At 43.8% G+C, this 16,499-nt stretch overlaps 1 protein-coding gene across 1 annotated transcript in view; it reads right to left on the reverse strand.

Moving 5' to 3' along the window:
• batf2 (basic leucine zipper ATF-like transcription factor 2) overlaps positions 1 to 16,499 on the reverse strand; it is a 68,027-nt gene that overhangs the window by 45,835 nt on the left and 5,693 nt on the right. The window contains exon 2 of the mRNA XM_020514420.2: positions 9,818 to 9,876. The gene's annotated coding sequence lies outside the window, so the exon portion shown is untranslated. The remainder of the gene's footprint in view (positions 1 to 9,817; positions 9,877 to 16,499) is intronic.

Raw genomic sequence — 16,499 nt, forward strand, 5'->3', positions numbered from 1 at the left:
TGTGGAGCTGGATGAACACAGCAGGCCGAGCAGGAAAGCTGACATTTTCGGGTCTGGACCCTTCTTCAGAAGAAGGGTTCAGACCCGAAACGTCAGCTTTCCTGCTCCTCTGAAGCTGCCTGGCCTGCTGTGTTCATCTAGCTCTACGCCTTGTCATCTAAGGTCACATTTTGTGGGCTACTGGTTTCCTTATTCTTCTTAGGCTCTTTGCTGAGTGCCACAATCATCACCATGGGGAAGGGTAAGCCCCACATTCACCCTACCTGGAACAGGGATGAAACCCCATACTGTTGGTTCCAATCTGATCCCCCACCAGCTTTCCAGTCAACTCGACCACTCCTTGCCCCAAGGATGGGCAACGCTTACACAAGAGAATAAGACATAGGCCATTCAGCCCAGCGGGTCTACTCCACCACTCAATGAGGTCAACTTCTATCTGCATATCATGGTGTTAGCACATATTCCAATACATTGACTCAAAGAATCTCCCTCTCTCTCTCTCTCTTACAGTGCCTGCCAGTGACCTATGTTAGAAGGATTCATAAATCAAACAAAACCTGCTTGTTACAAACAAACCTCCCTTGATCAGCCCAGAGCTTCTGGCTCAGAGGCAGGTACACTACCCACGAGAATGGTTAGTCACTATAGTATACAAGAAAAGGTATCTGGAGACATTAGACAGAATGCAACAAACAAAAATTAAGGGTGATAACAAAACAGAAAAGTTATTCCTATCACCAGCAGTCCCTCACAAATGAGGAAGACTCTCTTTCGCTCTCGGTGAGTCCATATGTGGTTGTACAGATCGATGCATCTACAGCCGGCTGTTACACTTGGGATAATTAGTGTTCATGGGAAGGGTTGGGTGGGACATTGGTATGGCAGTACGCTCCTGTCCACGGATTCCATTTTTTATCCCCCGACAGCAAGTCTCAAGATGCTCGACGCCTTCCTGGACGCTCCTCCTCCACTTTGGAGTCTTGGGCCAGTGATTCCCGGGTGTCTGTGGGAATGCTGCACTTCACCAGTGAGGCTGTCAATGAAGCGGTTCCTCTGTCCACCTAGGGCTCACCTGCCATTTCGGAGCTGAGAGTACACCACCTGCTCAGGGAGTCTTGTGTCAGTCATACGGACAATGTGCCCAGCCCACTGTAGCTGATCAAGGGTGGTCAGTGCCTCGAGGCTGGAGCTGTTGAGGACGTTGGTGCTGGTGCATCTTTCTTCCCAGTGGATACACAGAATCTTGTGCAGGCAGCACTGGAGTTACTTACCCAGCACCTTGAGGTGTCTGGTGTAGATAGTCTATGTCTGAGAGTAAATGATGAGCAGGCAATGTCTTCACTCTCTTAAAAAAAAGCTGAAACTTCATGTTGTGTGACTGAAAATAACCAGGACGGTACAGGAAGAGTGATGAGAGAGATACATAGCTGTGATACAAGTTGTAACATATGGAATGGCAGGTATTTGGACAAAACCACACACATGGCCACAACAAAGGAATAGCTGGAGACGAAGGCAGGCCCAGTCAAAAGACACCACCTTTTGGACTGAACAATAAACGAAACAAAATGGAAGCAGAGAGAGAGGAGCAGTGGGCAACTTCAAGTACTTCAGTTTGATGATTAAAATCAACATTACAGTCAGGAATGAATTCCATGTTGAATGAGTCATAGAGTCATACAGCACGGAAACAGACCCTTCGATCCAACCAGTCTATACCAACCATAATCCCAAACTAAACTAGTCCCACCTGCCTGCTCCTGGCCCATATCCCTCCAAACATTTCTTATTCATTTATTTATCTAACTGTCTTTTAAATGTTGTAACTATCTGTACCAACACTTCCTCTGGAAGTTCATTCCACACATGAACCACTGCGCAAAAAAAAGGTTGTCTTTTCAAAAAGGTTCCTCCTCTCACCTTAAAAATATATCCCCCACTAGTCTTGAAATCCCCCACTCTAGAGAAAACACATCTGCCATTCACCTTATCTATACCCCTCATGATTTTATAAACCTCTATTAGGGCACCTCTCAACTTCCTATGCTCCAGTGAAAAGAGTCGGAGACTATCCCCATAATTCAAGCCCTCCATTCCCAGCAATATCCTGGCAAATCTTTTCTGAAGCCTCTCCAACTTAATAATATCCTTCCTTTAGCAGGGAGACCAGAACTGGACACAATACACCAGAAGAGGCCTCATCAATATCCTGTACAACCTCAACACAACGTCCCAACTCCTGTACTCAAAGGTCTGAGCAACAGAGGCAAGCGTGCTATCAGCTTTGGCAAAAGTACAAGCAATGATTTCATCAGCATCTGGACGTTCCAAAGCATCGGCAGGAATCTGAAGAGAACATCTAGTTCAGTCATCTAGTGGTGTCTTGCCTTCTGCAGAGACGAGAGTTGGGCTCTGAAGAGAATGGTGGGATCACAACAGATTTTAAAATGTGGGTGTGGTGGAGGATTCTCAGAATCCATTGAATGGGTACAGAGACAAACCAGTGCATTAGAGTAAGAGAAATTCAGCAGTCACGACACACATTTAGAGAGAATGATAGCCAAACGTGGACCCGAGAGGCAGAGAACTGACAGACTTGTCCTTGCAATAATTGCAGGAGGAATTGAGGCCGAAAACAGAAGAGGAAAACTCAGATGGGTGGATAGTAATTGAGGTGTAGCTGAGGCAGGTTTGAAGAGAACCGGAAGTGATGATGAGCCACATCCCTGATATAGCTATAATGAATGATCAAAGGTTCACTTTCCTGTCTAGCATAAAAATCAGGAAAGGAATCATTGGGATAGTTCCATTTGCTCTTGAAAAGGGAAGGATAAAAGCCAAGGCCATCACAATAAGGAAAGTTACTAATTGAATGAGTATGGAGAGAACACATTTCCACTTGTGAAGAAATGCAAATTGAGAAACCGTCACTATAAGACAGTCCTCAAATCAAGTTTGGATCATTTCTATAGGCCTTGACAGGGTGGATACAGAAACAATGCTTCTCTGGTCAGGGAGTGTCAAGAATGGATCGAGCAGGATAGAGATCAGTTGCAGATGTGGGCGGAGAAATGGCAGATGGAGTTTAATCCGGATAAGTGTGAGGTGCTGCACTTCAGGAGATAAATTGTTAAGGGAAAAGTATACAGTTAATGGCAGGACTCTGTACATTGCTGTTCAGAGGGATCTGGGGTTCAAGCCCATAGCTCCCTGAAAGTGGCCACGCAAATAGATTGGGTGGTAAAGGCGGCGTATGGCATGCTTGCCTTTATTGGTCAGGGAATTGAGTACAAGAGTCAGGATGTCACGTTGCAGCTTTATAAGACTTTAGTTAAGCCACACAGAGGATTGCGTTCAGTTCTGGTCACCACATTACAGGAAAGATGTGGGGGCTTTGGAGAGGGTGCAGAAGAGGTTTACCAGGATGCTGCCTGGATTAGAGGGTATGAGCTATAAGGAGAGGCTAGAAAAATCTAGGTTATTTTCTCTGGAATGGCAGAGGCTGAAGGCAGACTTTGATCGAAGTCTATAAAATTATGGGATGCATAGATAGAGTTGACAGTCACAATCTTTTTCCCCTAGAGTTGAAATGTCTAATACTAGGGGGCATGCATTTAAGGGGAGAGGGAAATGTTCAAAGGAGATGCGAGGGGCAAGTTTTCTTTCCCCCAACACAGAGACTAGTAGGATTCTGAAACACACGGTCAGGGTTAGTGGTGGAGGCAGATATAATAGGGCCGCTTAAGGGACTTTTAAATAAGCACATGAATATGCAAGGAATGGATGGATATGGACCAAGGGCACGCAGAAGGAATTAGTTCAACTTGGCGTCAGGTTTGGCACAACATCATGAGCTGAAAGGCCCATTCCTGTTCTGTATTGTTCTATTAACTGGGGACAGGAAGCTGTTTAGAACAGAGGGAAGGAGGAATTTCTCAACTCACAAGGTGACGAATCTTTGAAGAGGACCGTGAAGGCTCAGTCATTGAGTATATTCAAGGAAGAGCTTGATAGATATTGAAAATATCAAGGGATATGGGAATCGAGAGAGAAATTGGCACAAGGTTGATCAGCCACAATCTAACTAAATAGCAGAATGCTACCCCTCCTCCAATATTCTTTACAGAGGGTGGCAAGAATGTGCGACCTACCACTACAGGAATTGTTGAAACAAATAGAAAGATATGCAATTAAAAGGAAGTTGGAAAAGCATAGGAGGGAGACAGGGCGAGATCCCCAATGGTAGATTTAGATTAGGGTGGAAGGAGGCTAGACTGGAGCATAAACACTGGCATGGACTAGTTGGGCCAAATGGCCCAAAGTATTATTTTGTGTTGTCCATTCAATGTAAAAGAGAAGCAATTTTTCTTTCAAGAATTATCCCAGCTTAGTCAAACAAGAAAAATAGATCATTTGCCAAGATGGCTCTATATTTCACTGGGACCAAGTGCTATCCATATTTTGTAAGATTTTCTGATTTGGAACCATAGAATGGTTGCAGCAAAGATGGCAGAATGAATGGAGAAACTGGTTTCACTCCAAGGGTTATTAGGACCACAAACCTTTGGCCATTGGCAGATGCTGTTCAAGGCAGGAAGGTGGAGAGATCTTAGAGAATACAAAAGGTGGACTTGATCTAATGAATTGCAGAACGTTGTGGGAAGTAAGAAGAAATTTACAAGACCCCTTGAAGAAAAATTTGCATCATCTATAGCTGCAGGTGAGGTGCCTAATGTTGTACCTTTGTTTAAGGAAGGTTGTAAGGAGAAACCAGGGAACTGCAGAGGTGGTCTTAGAAGATAGTTTTTATGGACATTGAGAGAAGCAAAAAATTGATTAAGGGATAGTTAGCATGGTTTTGTGCTAGGAAAACCATGTCTCAAACTTGAGTTTTTTTTGAAGAAGTTACCAAAGAGGATTGTGGGCAGAGCAGTAGATGTTGTTTATTTGGACTTTAAATCCTTCGACAGGGTTCTGTATGATAGACTAATTACTAAAGTTAAGTCACATGGGATTCAGGGTGAGCTTACCAATTGGATACATAATTGGCTTAACAGCAGGAGACAGTTATGCTTTTCGGACTGAAGGCCTGTCACCAGTGGTGCTCCACAGGGATCAGTTCTGGATCCTCTTTTGTTTGTCATAAGTGATTTGGATGAAAATATAGAAGGCATGGTAAGTAAGTTTGCAGACAATCCCAAAATCAGTGGTGTATTAGACAGGGAAGGAGGTTTTCTAAGATTACAAAGGGATCTCGATCAGATAGGTCAATGAACTGAAAAATGGCAGATGGAGATCAATCTAGATAAATGCAACTTTTGCATTTTGGTACAACAAACAAGGATAAGGTTTGTACACTAAATGATAGGGCCTTGGGTAGTATTGTAGAACACAGACACAAGGGTATAGGCAGATAATTCTTTGAAGTTTGCATCATGTATAGACAGGGTTTGGCACACTTGCCTCCATTGCTCAATCCTTTGAATACAGGAGTTGGGAAGTCATGTTGAGGTTGTACAGAACATTGGTGAGGCCTCTTCTGGAGTACTGTGTCCAGTTCTGGTCACCCAGTTATAGGAAGGATAATCAAGCTGGAGTGGGCTCAGAAGAGATTTACTAGGACATTGTCAGGTAGGGTAGATTTGGGTTATAAAGGAAGGCATGTTTCAGTGAGATTCTTTACCCCCACCCCAATCATCCTTCTAAACTCCTTAAGAGTACATGTGCACAAGACAAGGCCTTCATCCCTAGGATCTTCTTGCAATCATCCTCTGGACCCTCCTCCAGACACCAGCACATCCACCCTTAGATACAGGGCCCAAAAATCACTCGCACTGTGTTTAGAGAGTGTGCAATTACCTGGATAGGAGAGCTGAGTGGTTACTGGCCTGTCCTGAAAGTATCTTAAAAGAACTGCCCTGTCAAATCGACCAGATTATTCAACCCAGGCAGGTTTCATTTCAGATACTGTTTATACTTCACTCTAATCATGATTCTTTCCCTCCAAGGCAAAAAAAAATTACTTATGCTGATATTTTACATTTTAGTGCTCACTTTCACTTAGTGTTCACATGTCCCAGGCAGAAACTAGTCACCCTGTCATAAAAGTGTTCAACCCTCTCAGAGCAGCAAGTCAACTAGCATCATTACTCATCTGACATTGAGTTTACTAGGGGAGAAAAGAGGGAAAGGGAAAGAGGTAGCATATTAAATGACTCATTGCAGGTAACAGAGTCAGAATGAGAATGGGAAACAGGGACATTTCTCCAAGACCCATCAGTTGACAATATCCAGCATCTCTCACATATACCTCAAATGTATCTCACAAAGTCAAAGCATTCCTCACAGCCGTGCAGCACCCCTCTGATCATTACCTCTCCTATGCCCCACCTCATTCATTCCTCATTTGAGCAGGACCAAGAATGAAACACAAAAGCATCATGTTACAACAGAATTTTTATTGACAACATGCCCTGGGGTGGTTCTGGATACTCTGCACGCTGGTGTGCAACTGGGAACGCTGTCACCCCCATAGTTATAAGCAGCCTCGAAACTGCCAGGTTCCCATTCCCCATTGCTAACCAGAAACATTATGCTGGAAAATACTACTAATAATTAATTAATGAATGTTCATAATCTGACTAATACCTACAATGGTCAGTTGTCTCATGAAGAAAGGTTGGACAGGCTTGGCTCGTTTCCACGGGAATTCAGCATGGGTGGCACGGTAGAGGGCAGCACGCAATGCCAAAGGCCACAGCCTAGCAGTATTATCTTTGGATTGTTAATCCTGAGACCCATATAATGTTCTGGAGACCTAGGTTCAAATCCTGCCATGGCAGATGGTAGAATCTGAATTCAATAAAAATCTGGAATTTAGAGACGAATGACAACGATGAATCCATGGGTGATTGTTGGGGAAACCCATTTGATTTACCAATATCTTTCAGGGAAGGAAGTTGCCATTCTTATGGAATCTGGCCTATGTGACTCCATATCCACAGCAACGTGGATGACTCTGAACTGTCCTCTGCGCAATTACAGATGGGTAATAAATGCTGGGCCCAGCCTAATATAATGAGAGAATTTTTCAAAAGTCTAATTTTGATTAAAACACAGATCCTGAGGGACCTTTGACAGGGTGGATGAGAGAGGATTATATCCTCTTTTAGGAGGATTTAAAAAGAGGGGCTGCCATTTTGGAATAAGACATGGCCCAAATAAGACTGAAGAGGCAAAACACTCCCAGATGGTCGTGAACATTCGCAACATTTCCTCAGAAATTGGTGCAAGAATGTGGAGATAGCAGATCAGCCATATCTTCCTGAATATGGAGCAGGCTTGAGGGATCAAGTAGTCTCTGTCTGCTCCTATTTCATATTTAAACTGAGAGATAGGTCGACAAGACGGGAATGCTTGTGACTGACTGCACATCTATCCATTTTTGAAGAAAGTGCCACAGGATGTGGGTGTCGCTGACAAGGCCGGAATTTATCTGAGAGAACTAACTTGCTCGCCCAGCCGTTTGAGTCAACCACATTACTGCGCGAGTCACATGGAGGCCAGATTGGATAAGGATGGTGGATTGTATTGGGTGGCTCAGTGGTTAGCACTACTGCCTCAGCCCACGGACCTGGGTTCAATTCCACCTTTGGGCAACTGTGCCAACTCCACATGAACATTCTCGCCGTGTCTGCGCGGGTTTCCTCCCACAGTCCAAAGATGTGCAGGTCAGGGCCGATTGGCCATGCTCAGCTACCCCATTGAATCCAGGGATGTGCAGACTAGGTGAATTAGCCATGGGAAATGCAGGGTTATGGATGGGATGCTCGAGGGGTCAGTATGGACTCGATGAGCTGAATGACCTGCTCCCACACTGCAGGGAATCTATGATTTCCTTCCTTAAAAAGGATATTAGTGACCCAAAAATTTAAAACTGAAAAAAACAATTGAGCATAATTGTGATGATTGAGACTAGCTCTTATGATTTATTAATTTAAAATTCCACCGGCACTATGGGTTTTAAACCTGAATCTGCAGAACATTGACTGGTAGCAGGATGGTAATGCCATTGGCCTGGTAACCCAGAGGCATTACCATCATATCACCATCCACTTCTGATGCATGTAGACATGTACAGCATGCAGCTTCATCAACTTCAGCAAACAAGCAAAATATAAAAAAGTTACCGTCAGTCAGCTAGACAGGTACAAATCCCACCATTGCCACTGACAAAATCCGAATTCAAAACATAAATCTGGAACTGAAAGCTAGTCTCCGTGATATGGACCATGATAATTATCGTTCTGGATCAGTTTAGGGAAGGAAATCTGCTATCGTCACCTGGCATGAAATAGCCAGGTTTGAGGGCAATTAGGTATGGACAACATACGTCAGCTTTGATAATACCTACATCCCGTGAAAGAATAAAAAGACAAAAACAAAAGAAAATGGCACAGCAACAAGTGTGAGCCAAACAGCACTCTACCTTGGATGTATAGTGTTGACATTCACTGGGTCATAATCCTGGAACTAGAACAAAGAACAATACAGCACAGGAACAGGTCCTTCAGCCCTCCAAGCCTGCAACGCCACATTTTGCCCTTCCACATTAAAATGGTCTTCACTTATAGGATTTGGATCTCTCTATTCCCTTCCCGTTCACTGGATGGCACGGTGGCTCAGTGGTTAGCACTGCTGCCTCACAGCGCCAGGGACCCAGGTTCAATTCCACGCTCGGGTGACTGTGTGGAGTTTGCACATTCTCCCCGTGTCTGTATGGGTTTCCTTTGGATGCTCCGGTTTCCTCCCACATTCCAAAGATGTGCAGTGCTAAATTGCCCATAGTGTTCAGGGATGAGTAGATTAGGGGGATGGTGGGATGCTCTGAGGGTCGGTGTGGACTTGCTGGGCCGAGCGGCCTTTTTCCACATTGTAGGGATTCTTCTCGGATGCTGCTATTGTGTCTGCTTCCTCTGGCAACGCGTTCCAGGCACTCGCCACTCTGAAAAACCTGCCTTGCACATCCTCCCCCACTCACACCTTGAACCTGTTCCCCTAGTAATTGACCCCTCCACCCTTGAAAAAGCCTCATACTTTCCAAGCAATTCACATTCACAATCTTATGAACTTTTATCAGGTTGCCCCTCAACCTCCCGTGTTCCAGTGAAAACAAACCCAGTCTATCCAACCTTTCTCCATAGCTAAAAATACCCCATTACCAGGTAACGTCCTGGTTAACTCTGTCCCAAATATCACTGTGGATATACCCACAGACTACAGCAATTGCTCACCACCAACCCTGAGGATACCTCAGGATGGGAAATAACTGCTGGCCTAGCATAGTTGAATGAACTTTTATGAAGGCAGTTATTGTAACTGCAGACTTCCCTGCCTTCAGGACAAAGTCCGTACTCACCTTATGCTCTCTGGAGTACTTAAAGGCTGAATTAATAGCAGGGAGGCGATGGCCTAGCGGCATCTCTGCTGGACTGTTACTCCAGAGGCCAAGGTAATGCTCTGGGGACTCTGGTTCAAATCCTACCAAGGCAGATGATTGAATTTGAATTCAGTAAAGATCTGGAATTAGGAAGCTAATGATGGCCATGAAACAGTCATTGTTGGGAAAACCCATCTGGTTCACTATTGTCCTTTAGGGGAGGATCCTTACCTGGTCTGGCCTACATGTGACTCCAGCCCCTCAGCAATGTGGTTGACTCCTAACAGCCCTCTGGGTAATTAGACGTTGCCAATAATTGCTGGCCTAGCCAGTGATGAATTAATGCATTAAAAAAATTACATCACGTTGGAATCTCACCTAGAAACAGCTACTTGCTGTGGACCGTCCCGGGACTCCAGATTAGTTGCCAGAGATCCCTGTAGGGAAAGAAAAAGGAGGAAGTCAAAAAGCAGCACGTCCCCCTGATGCTTTAGTGATAGAAAACAAATCACGTCGCAGGCTGCAATCCTGACCTCACCTGTGAAAAACTGATTTCGATAAAGGATCATGGTCTCATTAACAAGATAGCAGGCACCAACCTGCATCATGTAGCTAACTTTTACATTGCAGCATTCCCATTAGGTAGTCATCAGACATTCCCAGTTGTCTCAAAATCAGGTATTACCTCAAACTCTACAGAAATGAGGAAAGGTACCATTATCAATACATTATCTGACAGCAAACTGATGACACTAGCCTATTTTGATGGCCATATTTACTTGCTGCTTATAACAGTATAGAAGTGGTTGCAGTCAAAGCAAGAGTCAGAACTGTTACAGTGCAGGAGGCCATAAGGCCCATCATGCCTGTATCAGCGCTCTCAGTGAGAAATTCATTTAGAGCCAATCTTCCCGTATCCCTGCAAATTCTTCCTTTTCAGACAGCAGTCTGATTCCACTTGTAAGTTATTGATTGAACCTCAGGCAGTGCCTTCCAGGTCCTAACCACCAGCTGTGAAAAAAAATTTCTCAATGTCATTTTTCCTTCTTGTGTCAATTATTTTAGGTCCCTCCTCTCTTTCCTTTCACTGGAAGGATGATTTGTCTCTTACACAGATGCAAAATCATAAGCTGCTGTTCATTTAGGAGGGGAGGACCAGGCATTAAATTGGCATTTTAGTACAATTTGAGATTGAAAAGGGACAAGACAAGGGTCTCTGCCCAGTTACAGTGGAATTCCAAGTGAAGATGACTGCTAACCGACGATTGCAATGCAGAATATAATGGGAAAGCCATGGCATTAACCACAGCCCAAATATCCTTGGGTACAGTAATGTCAGACCTTTGACTGAAACTACTGTTGCAAAAGGGACAAACTAAGTCACAATAGATAATCACAGTTCAACATCCACTGTGAACGCAGAACAAACATGGTTCAAAAAATGATTAAAAGGCAAAAAAAACCAGAGAACTGTAGATGCTAGAAATGATTAAAAGGCAAATTGTAGCTGATAAACGGAGCAGCTACAATGAGTATGCTGGCAGTGAAGGGCAGCAAATGAAGTTTAAAGGTCACTGATGAGCTGTTAAACAAATCGGCCAAATTAACTTCAATATCAAAGTTGGGAACATTAACATGAATCTTGAGGATCCCCTCCGGTGGCTGGTGCATCATAAGCAGCATTTAGGAATAGCCCTTGCGGGGAGCAAGGGAGATGGGGGGGGGAAGAGGCACAAGAAAAGGAAACGTTAATTGAAAAGTCATTAGAAAATAGATTGCATCATTCAAGGATGAATGAGGTAAATCCTGGAAGATGGATAATTAATGGCCCAAGGAGAAAAATTAATTTGAATAATCATTATGCAGCCAGTGGTAATTAGGACTGTTTGCCCACAAGGGTAGTGGAAACAATTCTCTCATTTAGAAGGGCACCTAAGAGGAAAAACTGCAGGGCTAACAAGGATCAAGGGGATTGGGAATGACTGAATTGCTCAGTGGATAACTACCATGGGTACAAAGGACTGAACGGCTATTTTCTGCGCTGGAAGTGACTCTACAGAAGTAAATCCCCCATTACCCTGCAGTAACCTTCAACTCAAATACAAAAACTGTATTTAACTCCAGCATTGCTCAAAGCAAAGCATCTCACTCTGCCACAAGCCCATGTAATGTACAGTGAATAGCATTACGCCATTTAGCCCCTTGAACCAAATCCTCCATTCAACAAAGTTGTGGCTGATCTTCCATCCCAACAGTATTTTCCCTGCACTTAGTATCCTTCAAAATTTTTAGTAACCAGAAATCTACCAACTTCCGTCTCTATCAGGCTCAATGAATGGATTTCAGTGGAACTAGCTTTCTTAATGCCAGGAGGTTGTTAAATCTCTTTGCACATTTCAAAAAGCACTTTTAATCTGCTGTGTGCCTTTTGTTACCAGTAGCTTCCTTCCCAACTCCAGCACTTACAGAAACTACACCAGGTGGTCATATGGTAAGTAGCTATGGAGGTTAAATTTCAAAGAGCACCAAGTGGGATATGGCAGAACATTGGTAAAAACAGGGCAAGTGAAACCTACTACATTTAGAATTTTGGAAAGAAAAAAAGTTAAGAATGAGGACAGGAAAATCACAAAGTGTCCAAACAAACCAAACAGCCTCTAGGGCTTCAGAATTCTGTCACATGGTCAAAATACATGTAGATAGTTTACTTCAACAGACCCATCTGCTAGCGATAATAAGCATCTCTCCAAAACCATCACACCCCATTGATTTTATGATTTCCATCCTTAGCAGGGAGGTTAATAAATGAGAAAAGCTAAAGAAAAAAAATCAAATCTTCAACTGCATTGCTGCATAGCAAACAGAAAGGCTGCCTGTGGGCCATCTTTACTCATGGGATTTGATTAAGACCCACTCCATCCTGTTGCAGCTGAGGGGAGTGGAGAATGATGGATTGCCCCAAAAAAAAACTGAAATGCAATCAAAGCTCCCCAGAGGTTAAAGACCTTTTTCAAACATGAATCAAAGAAAAAAAGACTAGAGTTCTATTATCTTGGATTATTCAACCTTCCAGTTGTGGTGGCTCTCAATTAAGAGACCTGAGCAGAACCACCACATACCAGACTAAACAGATCCCTCAGAGCTGCTTCACCTCTGACCTGCTCTCCTCAACTCCCCTTCCCCCACTCCCACTCCCAACACAACAGAATGAATTATAAGCAGCAGCACAGGAAAAGTAGAGTTATTTCAACAAGCAGATGGGAATGATATTTTTCCCTTCACTGCAATACCTGGACAGATAGGAAGAGCAGCACAGAAAAGGGGGTTTGAATCAGGATTTTTCCATTGCTCAATAAAACAATGCACAAGACACAATGTGGAGGGAAGTATCAGGGAGAACAAAAATAAAGCAAGAGTACATTAATGCTTTGTGTTTCAAAAACTAAAGTTACTGGGAAATGTAAAAACTGAATTAAGACAATCATGGTGAAGCTGCGAGACAGGGATCTACCTTCACGGGAGCGAATGAAGGCAAAACATTGAAAGAGATGTGCTGTCAAACCTGTTCGTCTTACAGGCATCAGGACAGAATAGCAAGAATTCCAAAGCTCAAAAGGGAACAACAAATTATGTTACATGAGAAAAAGGCATTCTAAATTAACACTCCAAGATTTAGTATTCTTGAGCTTTTGTCCGGATGTGTGCAGGAAAAACAACGTTCACAGCATGAGATAACAAGGTGCAGAGCTGGATGAACACAGCAGGCCAAACAGCAGAGGAGCAGGAAGGCTGACGTTTTGGGCCTAGACCCTCCTGCACAGCATGTCCCCTTTTCCCCAAAAGGGATCAAAATTCAGAACGATTATTCCCAACATTTCTTCATACTTCTACCTCCGAATCAAAACATCCAGCTTTTGTCACGAAGGCACGATTTACTTATCTCGTTCTAAACTAACCCAATCCTCTGTAGGCCATAATGCAGTCCCAGCCCACCTCCTACATTATCGTAGGAGAGTTCATATAGGTGAGGGAGATCCTTTCCCTAACTACATTGATACCCGCTAAAATTGCTGCACAAGTATCAGATTGCTTCTGAGTCAACATGCTAACTTAAGTCACTTTCAACCTAGTAAGAATACATTGTTCTTCACTCCACTTAATTTGTAAAAAAAAAAATCAGGCAAGTTATAACTTCTCCTTTAATTGTATTTGCCACCCATCTGTCCACTCTCTTGTCTGTCAGTCAGTTTCATATACCTTAGTGCGGCATATCACTGGGCTTTTGACACGAGCCTTTCTATAGCTTGGAACAGAATACATATCTGGTAGTCCACAAATTCCAGGGAAATGTGGCAAGGTACATCCCGCTAACTCAAAATATAGGCACTGACCGGTCCCCAAACCAATTTGCCACTGTTATAAAACAAATATAAAAAGGCAGGTACACAATGCAGTACTTGTATGCAAATCACAAGTGGTGGAAACATCAATATGAATAGTCACTTGTCATACTAAATGACAGCAAACCAGAAATTCACTAGGCATATAGGAATAGCCCATAGTAGTTAATATCCCAGGAGACTGACTATCCAGGTTCACGTTACCTAGGAATCTATATACTAAATCAACAATAAACTATGCAGTTGGGAAAAGTAGGATGGACAACGTACCTGGACCCATTAGGATTAAACACCCAGGCATGACCTGAATTTAATTATCTCAGAAGACTAGAGGCTTAAAAGGAACCCAAAGATTCACTAATCCGGAGTGAAAACTATTCCTCCTCATCTCAGACTTAATGATCTCTTACCCTGAAGCCGTGTCCTCTGGTTCTAGAGGCAACATTGCCACACCAGCCAGGAGGAAAAGCCTTCCCACATCCACCCTGTAAGCATTTTGTGCGCCACACATTTACATAGCCACAAGTTACTTGGATTTTGTTGAAATTCAGGTTTTAATCACTGGACCAGGCAAGCTAACACCACAGTCCAACTTGACGACAGGACCCTCCCAAATGACTCCCCTTTTCTGGCTGGCTTAGAGCTCAAACTACTTGAATGTTATTCAAACTGATGTAAAATTTGTTTAAAACAACGAGCTTCTGCCTTTCTAGAGTGGAGACTGGAACATGTCACTGAACTTTCAATAATGGTGCTGGAGAGTGTAGGGAGTCCAAAACTAGAGGGCATAGGTTTAAGGTGAGAGGGAAGGATCTGAGTGGTAACTCCCCCCCACTCCCCACACACAGAGGGTGGTACACATATGGAATGTGCTGCCAGAGGAAATGGTGGAGGCTGGTACAATTACAACATTTAAAAGGCATCTGAATGGTACATGAGTAGGAAGGGTTTAGAGGGATATGGGGCAAATGCTAGCAAATGGGACTAGGTCAGATTAGGATGTTTGGTCCGCACAGGCAAGTTGGACCAAAGAGTGTATCCATGCTGTATGGCTGTCCTGCAGTGCCTCCTAAGCAAGAGGGGTTACAGCTTAACTTCAATCATTTTCTTGGTTCCCCTTTAAAGTCCAAACTAATGGCAGTCACTGCCACAAAGCAGATTATGGATACAGGTCACAGATGGTAATTGGGGGAGGGGTGGGGGCATCATCAACAGCTGGTAAGGGAGGGCAGTGAGATGCACTAACAGCATTAGACAGCTGCAACAAATACAATGGCCACAGCATTGTGGTTCATATTCAGAGACAGCCAGGACTGCCCTGCAGAATGAAACCTCAGGTAGAAGAACAAGGCCACTATCCTTAAATCCCAGTGAAGCTGATAGCCTCTTGATCCTGGTCTGCCAATTAGTTCATATTTATATTTTTAACCACATCAGCCTCAATTCCATACTGAATAGACCGACTCAACAACACAACGTAAATTTCAAATGTTTCAACTAACTACACCATCCCAATCACAGCTGTGAACAGGGCCAGATTGCTACTATTCCTTGTGCGAAGAGCTTCCTGACCTCCGCTGGAATAGATACCCATTCTATACTTCAGACACGGCACATACTGCCATGATTTGACTAATTATTGATCAAAGGCTTAGAATCAGAATCCTCAGTGTGGAAGGCTGGCCATTTGGCCCATTCTGTCCACACCAACTCTCCAAACAGCACCCCACTCAGACCCACACCCCTACCGTACCCCGTATCCTGACATTTCCCATGGCTAATCCACCTAGCCTGCACATCCCTGGACACTATGGACAATTTAGCACGGCCAAACTACCTAATCGGCACAGATTTGGACTGTAGGAGGAAATTGAAGCACCCAGAGGAAACTCAGCAGACATTGGGGGGTGTGAGGGTGTCGTCTGTGTGGAGTTCGCACAGTTGCCCAAGGGTGGAATCGAACCTAGGTCCCTGTTGCTGAGAGGCAGCAGTGCTAACCACTGACCTGCATACTTGTTTGGCAGATAAAGCAGCACCAGCAAGCCAATCTTCTTGTTAACCTGCATCTCCCTCCCAGTGCAAGAACAAGATAGCTACAATCTTGAGAGAAGTCCATTTTTTTTTTTTAAGAAATTGGGTTGGCAGAGTGGAAACACAAGTGTTTCCTTACCCTCTACTGGAAATTAAAGAATCATTGGGAAACATGATCTCTCAGATCCTGCAAACTCGGCACAGGAGCTCGTAAAGTTCAGATCCCTGAACAGGTCAGGTTGCAGAAGTTGGTAATGCAGTATCTGATTTGACAGTCCAGTTGGATGTTTCATCCTGCTGTGACAGTGAGGTTTACACCAGTGATTTAGTAACACGCAAAGACTGCAGACTCCATTTACTGAATAAAGGCTTTGGTTCACATTTGCTTCATTGAAGGGTACTGACCAGTTGGTGCTACTCCACGGGACTGTGGGCAAACCCTATATTTTTTTTTTTAAAAAGATTTTTTTTAAAAAGAAAAGGAGTTATATTTAGCAGTCCCAAATTAAACCTAGCCAGGCATGGGCCTGTCCAATGGATTCAAGAGATCAGCAGAGGGAGCCATTCTAAGCCAGTAAATGAGAGAGAGATAACAGTCACTCTGATCCCCTACTAAGCCCTCTCAGCCA

The sequence above is a fragment of the Rhincodon typus genome, chromosome 43 (assembly GCF_021869965.1).
Source record: "Rhincodon typus isolate 14 chromosome 43, sRhiTyp1.1, whole genome shotgun sequence".
In the NCBI taxonomy this organism is placed as follows: Eukaryota; Metazoa; Chordata; class Chondrichthyes; order Orectolobiformes; family Rhincodontidae; genus Rhincodon; species Rhincodon typus.